Source organism: Ailuropoda melanoleuca, chromosome 12 (assembly GCF_002007445.2).
Source record: "Ailuropoda melanoleuca isolate Jingjing chromosome 12, ASM200744v2, whole genome shotgun sequence".
Classification (NCBI taxonomy): Eukaryota; Metazoa; Chordata; class Mammalia; order Carnivora; family Ursidae; genus Ailuropoda; species Ailuropoda melanoleuca.
This window is the reverse complement of record NC_048229.1, coordinates 35,091,799-35,100,653: the sequence shown is the minus strand read 5'-3', so window position 1 is coordinate 35,100,653 and position 8,855 is coordinate 35,091,799. Positions and strand designations below refer to the sequence as shown.

General features: G+C 58.6%; 1 protein-coding gene across 1 annotated transcript in view; it reads right to left on the bottom strand.

Annotated features, from left to right (window-relative positions):
• ERFL (ETS repressor factor like) overlaps positions 1 to 1,342 on the bottom strand; it is an 18,368-nt gene extending 17,026 nt beyond the window's left edge. The window contains exon 1 of the mRNA XM_011230696.3: positions 1,038 to 1,342. The gene's annotated coding sequence lies outside the window, so the exon portion shown is untranslated. The remainder of the gene's footprint in view (positions 1 to 1,037) is intronic.
• Positions 1,343 to 8,855: the final 7,513 nt, after the last annotated feature.

Here is an 8,855-nt window from a genome sequence, read left to right as displayed (position 1 = left end):
GCGGGGCGGCGGGGGCGCGGGCCGCCGACTTGCGGAGCCTCCTGCGCTTCCTCCTCCTCCCTCTGCTCCTCCGCGGCGCGCCGCGCGCCTCCGCCCTCGCGGCCGCCCGGCCGGCTCGGCGCGCAGATATATGGAGGCGGCGGCGGCGGGCGCTGCGGGGGAGGGGGCGGGAGCGCGATCGATGGAATATAATTTTCCTCAAACTCGGAAAATAAAGTTCAGAGCTGATCAAATTTGAAAACAGATGTCGAATCGCGACTCTAAATAAGGTTCGATCCCGGGACTGAGGGAGTGGAGTGGGGGCGGGGTGGGTGGAGAGGTGGAGAGACTCCCCCCTCTCCCCTCTCCTCCCCTCCCGAGGAGGACACGCGGACAAACCCATCGGCAGGCGGGAAGTGGAGGTAGCAATTACGTGGCCGGGACCCCTGCTGGACACGCGAAACCGGACCCGGACACCCAGGCCCACGGACGTCGGGACGCACGCATACAGTGACACAGACCGTGCCAACACACACGCAGGATACATAGCCTAGCGGGCACTGGGACACGCAGAGCGGCATGCACACGACCAGCAGACACACGACCTGCACACACAGACGTACACACACACAGAGAACCACGGTGACATACAGCTACACTCCACCTCCCAACACACAAGCCTTCAGCGACACACAAGCTCCGGGGGGTGTGGACAGACACACCAACACTCCCCTTCACCGGCCCACGCAGTGGCGGGAACTCACCCACACCTACAGCCACAGGGAAGGGCCTGGATCTGCTCCCAGTGAGATAACCAGAGACTAGTCACCCGGCCTCAGGGCTTTGAGAGCAGCCCGCAGCCCCAGAGTTCAGCGTCCTCCTGACTCCCTGGCCTAGACTGACCTTCGCCCTCACTGTCCACTCTCCTCCTCCCTCCCTTGTGCCTTCCCATCACCTCTCCTCTCTCTCCCCCCTCCTCACTTCTGCTCCCCACTTTTCTCTCCCATTGTCAGGTCAGGCCCTGTCTCAGGGGCACAGCAGCCCTTGGAGTCACCTACCTCAAGAGGGAAAGCGTCTGGGGCAAAACGATGGTCCACAAATGAATATGCCACGTCCGGCGCAGCTCTGCAAGATCGCACCAGCCCCCACAGACCTCAGCAAGGTGGGGGGAGACCGAAGGATGGAGGGGATCCCCGAGAACTTCACACAGGCTCAGCTGCTCCAGCCCCTGCTCAGTATGCACTTGGATGAGTTACTAAGTGCACGTGAGTTAGTAAGCAGGAGCCTCGGTTTGCGCAGCTGCAAAACGGGGCAATAATGACGGCTGCCTCCTCTGGAGGTAAACAGCAGGGCCCGTGGAGAGCGCTCCGCACTGGGTCAAGCACCAACAAAGCACTTGCCATGAGCATCACTACTTTGAAATAGTCACATTGAAAATACAAAATTCTGCGAGAAAATGAGAATCCCCTCACTTGTTTTTACTCGGAACAACACCCTTCCGGGGAGCCAGCAGGAAACCCCTGCCCTGAGTGTCTCTCCCCTTCATGAGGCCATACTTGAGACCCCTGAGGAGAGCCACCATCCTCTGGAGGTCTAGAACCGCCCCCAGCTGTATACAGCACCCTTGAAGATAGCTCACCAGCTAGACTGTACCTCCTGGGTGTCTGTGACACCCACCAGACTGCGGAGAACACCTGCCCGGCACCTGCTGGGAGCTAGGCCTCCTCATCTGCACGAGATACCATTCAGGAGCTAGACAACGGCCTCCAGGTGTTCCAAGAAAGCTAGAACACCAGCAGGACATCACGAACACCAGCTGGAATGTACTTAATGACCAGTAAGTGCAGGACAGAACACCTGGGAGGAGAGAAGGCACGCCTGGGCAGAAAGGACCCAATGGACTGTACGCTACACCCTCCAGTAAGAGTCTACCCTCTGGGAAGCCACCATTTATCACATTGCAGAACACCCTCCTGGAAAAGAAATCCTTGGGACGTCAGCAAAGAGCATCAGCCCCGAGGGCTTTCACACCCTTCCTCTCTAAGCCCCTCCTCTAGGAGCGAAGAGGGCAGCCCAGGATATCAGACTATAGGTAACACATGTGAGGGGCTTCCATTGCCCCATCAGAGTTATGGAGGACACTAGAGGGAAACTGATGCCCTTGGTGGTCAGGGTCTCTCGGCTGAACCACCATGCCCATAGTCACGTGAACACCCCCTATCTGACTGCTCAGACTCCGCCTCCCTACCCCCCCCCAGACACCTTCCTGATTTCTCTAAGACTTTTGGGGCTGTGCATCTTTGGACCATCCATGTTCCCTCTCTGAGCCCCAGGCGGTTGGGAGGCTTGGTGAGGAGGATGTCAGAGTCTGGCATGTCCTGTAAGCACGTAGGAACTCTATAGAAATGAGAGTTTACAGTCGAGCATTCCCAGGGAGGGGGGCGGCCACCAAGGCTGCTTCTGCGCTCGTTAGCAGTATTGCCAACACCTACCTGGCTGAAGGAAGCCTCTCACAGGAGGGGGACCGTTAAGCTGTAGTTACATCCCCAGGGAGGCTGCGCTAGCAGACGACTGCAGTGAACACCCCGCTGAGATAGAGCCCTCGCAGGGTGTTTAATGCCCCCTGGAAAAGAGAGAGAGGGGGCACCCTCAACCAGCCCGTAACACCCAGTGGACTGAATTTATTACCCAGGAAGCAGAGAACCCCTCTAGGGTCCGTAACAGCCATTAGACTCTTTTTAACCTCCCCAAGGAGTGAGAGGACCCCTCTTTTGGGGCAAAAGCCTCCCTTTAGATTGCTTCTAACACCCTTCAAGAGGCGTCCTGGTGCAGCAAATAGCACTAGGATGACAGAGGATGAAGCCAGGATGGGTATAAGCTGACCACACCCCTCAAGAAGCCGCCCCCCTAACCCGCGTGGCTCTCCCGGAGCCCCAGGAACTCAGGAGTGGGGTGCACAGAACAGGGTTTGCGCGCTGTTCTAACAGCCATGACAATGAAGCCTTTACTGGTGTTTGCTTGGGGCTGGGTACCGGCCCAAACCCTCCACGGAGATGAACTCATTTAAGTCTGTCAACAACAGCCCTACGAGGTAGGCACTGTTTCGCATTGTCTCCATTTTACTGATGAGAAAACCGAGGCACAGAAGTCACTTGCCCACCCTTACACAGCTAGTGAATGGAAGTGAGACCCGAGCCTCCGCAGCCTGGTCCCTGGGGTGGGGGTGGGGTGGGACCTGTTTTCCTAACCCCCAGGCTGGCTAGACCACCTGCAGAGTACGCCCCCCACCCCCACGTACTAGACTCTGGTCTCCAGCCTGGACCAACACCGTCCCACCCTGCTCTCCACACTTCCTCTGCACAGTCTCCGCACTTCCTCCTCCTCCAGTTGGAGCCTCCCTGAGGGCAGGGCCAGTGTCCGATTCCTCCTCTCTGGTTCCCCAGTGAGGGCAGAGCCTGTCACTCAGAGACCTGGGGAGACCCAGGGAGGGGAGGACGGGAAAGGGTGTAGAGAGGGGTGCAGGGAGGAGGGCAGGGGAGGGGGGCTGAAACTGGGCCAGGCCTTACTGCAGGTGCTGGGGAGTGGGAGAGAATCCAGAGCCAAGGGGAGGCAAATCTGCTGGGAGGTGGGGAGCAGACAGCATCCCTGCCCCTCCCCCACTCCTCCCACACCCCCACCCCCTGGAAGGTGGTAGAAGGATGCCAGCAGGGGAAGGGGCAGGACAGACAGACCAGCACAGAGGCCGACAGGAGAGCCAAAGGAGGCAGCCAATCAGGTTGTGGCCCTGGGGGGTGGGGGGGTCAGACAGACGGACAAGAGTGGGGTGTGAAGACGGTAGGACAGATGGGGGAGGGGTCCCAGGAGAAGGACTGGCAGACGTCGGGCTTGGGGTTGGTCAGGGAGGGCAGACGGACAGACGGCCAGACAGCAGAAGAGAGTGGCCGGGGTGGGGGTGGGGGTGCGGATAGACGGAGGACAGCGGGGAACTGGCGGCCGGCCGGCTGTGCAGGGCCGGAAGGCCCAGCCCACGAGGCCAGGGCCAGGCCGAGGGCGCGCGCGGTGGCGGCCAGCGCAGGGAGGCGGAGGCCGGGCGAGCGGCGGTGTTTGTGGAGCTGTCGGCTGTGGTGGAATTATGAAAAATAGCAGGCATCGGAGCCGGCCTTCAGCTTCGATTAGGGGAGATGGGACATGACAGGTGCGATCAATACGCAGCCGTTCTATAAAGTGTCAAGTAATGAATCAATTTCGACTAAATTTTCCATTTTTCAGAGGCCGTTCTCCGAGAGAAGAATATCCTCTTTTGTAAAGATATTATTATCGATTTCGGCGGCAATTTGACATCAGGGGTAGTTAATTCCACTCAGAATAAAATTGAAAACACTTGAGAGAGAAAAGAGAGAGGCGAAGAGTGAGACAGAGGGAGAGGGGGGAGGGCGGGAGGGGCCGGGAGGAGAGAGACGGATGGACAGAGAGAGACAGAGACCTAGGGAGAGGACAGACAGCGCGGCCCCGGGGAGCCGGGGCAGAGACGTGTGCAGAGACACAGAGACAAACTGAGAGGCTGTAAAGCCGAGAGTTAGTGGGGGCGACAGAGACTGACAGAGACATTCGGAGAGAGACTGGGGGGGTAGACAGGACGACAGAGAGACAGAGTGTCTCCCAGACGAGCCCAGATGCTAGAGACTTGCCACAGAGGCGCAAAGATGTGGACAAAGACAAATTCAGAGAAAGGGAAAGATGGCAAAAGAGGCAGGGGAACCAGGGAGGGGACAGACACAGAAAGGGAGAGCTGGCGAAGGGGAAGTTAGGGAGCTGGGGGGAGCGCCGCTGAGTGAGCGGGGCGGCAACTGGAGGGACAGGGGACCGGATGAGCAGGGCTGGGGCAGAGGCGAGAGAGGTCCCAGGGCTGAGGGCGCATATAGAGATGGGGGTCTGTCCTGCTTGTGCTGTCCTCCGAAGTCACCGAATGGGGGAAGTGTGTGTGTGTGTGTGTGTGTGTCACCGTCCCAAACTGCGGGGGCTGCTTGAGGCAGAGTGTGAGTATGCATTGAGTGTGCATGTCCATGAGCTCCCTTGGCCGCGAGGGCTCTGATCCAGGCTCCTGGAGTCTGACTGGGGTTGTGCTGCGGGTAGGGGTGTGTGTGTGTTCGCTGCCGTCTGGGCGTGTGTGCCCTCGCAGGCTATGACTGTATCTGATTACTTGTGTGTTTCCTGGAATCCTGCGTGTGTCCCTGTCCCTGCACACGCTGTGTCTCTGGCCTTGCAGCCCCATGGGTCTCAGCAGCAGGCAGTGGTGACCACACTTCTGGTTAGTGCCTGCCAGTCCCCCAACTGAAATCTCCATCCCCCCAGCCCCCCCTGCCCCCAGCAGCTCACAGGCTGCCTGAAGAGAGGAAAGAGGGCTGGAAGATAGGATGCCCTGGATTCTGAGAGAGAAGATGACTGGGGACCCCAACTTCTGAGTCTGAGGGAGGAGGGGCTGGTTGGCAGGGACCCTCCTGAACTGGATGGTCTGCACGGAGGCGATTGGGCGGGCTGGGAGGCTCCGCAGCCAGCCTGTTGGCCTCCCCACCGGAAAAGTCTGTGCCTGCTGCCCCCTAGTGGACGTGGAGATGGGACTGGCCTGGGACAGGGAGCTGACAAGGTCAAGGGAAGGCAGAGGGACAGACCCACAGGGGAGCAGAGACAGAGAGATATGGACAGAGAGACAGGTGAACACAGACAGGGACAGAGATGAACACTGGACAGAGAAGTACGCAGACAGAGGGGCAAGGGTCGGGCAGACAGATGTTTGAGATGCTGTCTGAGAGAGAGAGAGGGAAGACCGGGCATGGAGACTGCAGAATCAGGGGAAGGGGACAGAGTGGGAACAGACTGGTGTTGGATTGGTGTGAAGACTCGGCTACAGCTAGTTTGAGAGGCAGACAGGAGCCATGTGGACAGAAGGACAGTGTGCCAGGGGATGGCAGATAAATCTAGAGAAAGGAGATGTAAGGAAGAGGAAGCACGGGGAGCAGGCAGAGAGAAGGCAGGTAGACAGAGATAAGGAGATATAGGCACAAAGGGGCAGAGACAGAGATGGGCAGACACTCATGGGGAGACAGAGGGACACACAGAAAGAAGCAGGCTGACACACCTAGAAAGACAGGCAGACACACACCAGAGAGACGGTCAGACAGAGCAAGGCAGGTGGACAGAGGGGTACAGAGGAGCCAGGGCCCCCAAAAGCCAAGTGGAGCAGAAAGTGGTAGAAAGATGGAGCAGAAAGTGGTAGGTGGGGGTGAAGCTGAACCCAGGATTGGGGGAGACTGTGGCCTGGTGGAGGTTCCGGGCTGAGGGGCCGCCCAAGGCACAGCTTAGGAGTGAAGCTGGGGATGGGGCTCCCCTGGCCAGGGTCTTTACCCACCACCCCCTCCTAATCCCCCCCCCACCCGGCGGGCTGCCCGGCGGAGGCGACAGATTGAGCGATGAGACGCATTACGCACTTAATCCGCCTGATTGAATGTTTTGCTTTCGCCCAAATTGAAACATTAAACAACACGGGACGAGAAGAGGCGGCCGCAAATCACTCATGAAAGATTCATCTTCTCCCCGGCAGCCGCCACCACCGGCCTCCACCGCAGCCGCCCACCCCAGCCGGGAAGCCTTGGGGTGGGGGTGGGGGCTGGGGCAGTGCCCCTGCCCACTGTGTGGGGCCCCAGCCCTCACGGCCCAGCAAAGTTCTTTCCCCTGTCCAGCCTCCACCCCACAGGTGGTCTGAGACTGGGACCTTAAATCCCTGGACCAGCCCGGAGCAGCATGACCTTGGCCCTGGCCCTGTCCCTCTCTGGTGGGAAGCCCTTCTGTCTCTGGAGACTACCTTCTACTCCCTTCCTGGACCAGCCCAGCACCCTGGGGCCTGGAGGGGGCTGCTCAGTGCTGGTTCGGGGCAGGGGGAATGGGGTCTGAGAGCCTTGTCTGTGAAGGTTCTAGATCCAGGAATGGGGTGGCATCTGGGGTGGGGGACTCGGAGGGAGGGTGATGGAAATAGGGGGACAAGGAACCCCTGTGTGTGTGTGTTCTCTGCCACTTGGAGCTGTGTGTCACTTGGCTGTGTATGGACGGCTGTCGGCTGTCCTTGCTCTCTCTTCTGCTCTGTTGCCATAACTTGTCTGTCTCTCCATCTGTGAGTCACACCCCTGTGCCTGTGTGCCCCTAGGTGTGGGGCTGTAACTACACGGGGGCCTATGGCTGTCTGTCTGCCTGTGTCCAAGTGTAACTTTCTCTATGTGCACCCTATGCGTGGTATTTGGGTGTGAGTGTTTATGTGACTTTAAGGGTGTGACTGTGTGTCACTTCCTCTGTGCTTATCTGTGAATGCCTGTGGGCTTGTGTCTGTCTGTCTGCTTGGATTTGTGACTATGTGCTACTTGCTCTGGGTCTGACTTGGGGTCTGTGTTTAACTGTTTCACATCCGGGTCTGTTTTGTGCATGCATGTGTCTCTGTGCATCCACTATGTCTCTCTATCTCTCTCTCTCTCACTCTCTCTCTCAGTCTCCGGTATTTCCTTCTCTGTCTCGGGGCATGAGGGCACCTGCTGGGGACAGAGACAAGTCACCAGAAGAACTAGGGCTGGGGTGAGGAGAAGCAGGGGAGAGAGGAGGCAAAAAAGACAGAGAGAAAGACAGGACAGTGGTGCCGCTTGAAAGCAGGGGAGCAGGGAGCAAGCGCGGGGGAGCTGGGGGGAGCCCGTAGTGGGCGCCACGGCCGGAGCGGGTGATCAATATTCGATTTAGGTTTTAATTCCGGGGCTTTCGGAGCCTGTCAGCCCTGATGTATGAGCTCACACTGGGGCCGCCCAGCCAGCCACCCCACGGATGCCCATGGCCTAGTGGCCTGTCCTGGCCCCAGCTCCCTTGCCCCGCTGGCTGCTGGCTATGGAAGAGGGGGAGGGGGGATGGGCCTGTCCAGAGGCAGAGGGAGGGGCTGCACTTGCATGTGGGCATGAGTTCACAGTCGAGTTCACACCTGGGCGCTCCCTTACCTAGCATACTGGCCAGATCTGCTCCTTCCTGCCTGCGTTGGAGGGAAACAGGAAGGAGACCCAGGCCCTGTCCTAAGGGACCTATGGAGGTCCGCCCTGTCTCAGGGCCTCCCTGCTGGAGTCCCACAGCCTGCTTGTTGGCACTAAGCACATACGCCCAGATGCACACACAGCCCTGGGTTCATGCATAGCTGTGCATGCACAAACATTACCATTCACGTGTCCACACACAGGCCTCTGGACTCAAACACACACGTGCACACACGAACTCTGACACGTCCATACGTGTATCCTCGGACCTATATGCATGTCCACAGGCAAATTCTGACACACGCATGTCCACACACATAACCCCAGGGCACACACAGACGTGTAGATAAAGGTTACACGTGAATGGGAAGTAGGATCAACGTGGGGGAGTGTTCTGGCAACAGAGGAAGAGACAGGGACAGAAAGACACAAAAACTCAAAGACTGAGACAGACAGGGTGCCAGAGATGGAAGAGACCCAGGCAGGTAATGAGAGCTACGGCGCCCGCCGAACTCAGGCACAGAGGCAGAGATGTATAGCAAGAAGCCAGGGGAGGCCGCCGGGACAGGTGGGGACGGACAGTGGACGCCGATCAGTGTGGGAGGGGGATGGGGAGCTCTCCCTTCTCCAGATGCCCCCCCCAAACCCTGTCTCTCTCTCAGGAAGATGGATCCACCGCCCTCCCTGATGACAATGCTGTCTGCGCAAACTTTAATTAACACTTTGAGTTAATTAGTTCGAGATCATTTAGGAGTAAAATGTTTTTATTAGGGAGGCTGCGAGCCTGTTGATGGATGGGGCGCGATTCGCTCTTCCGCCCGC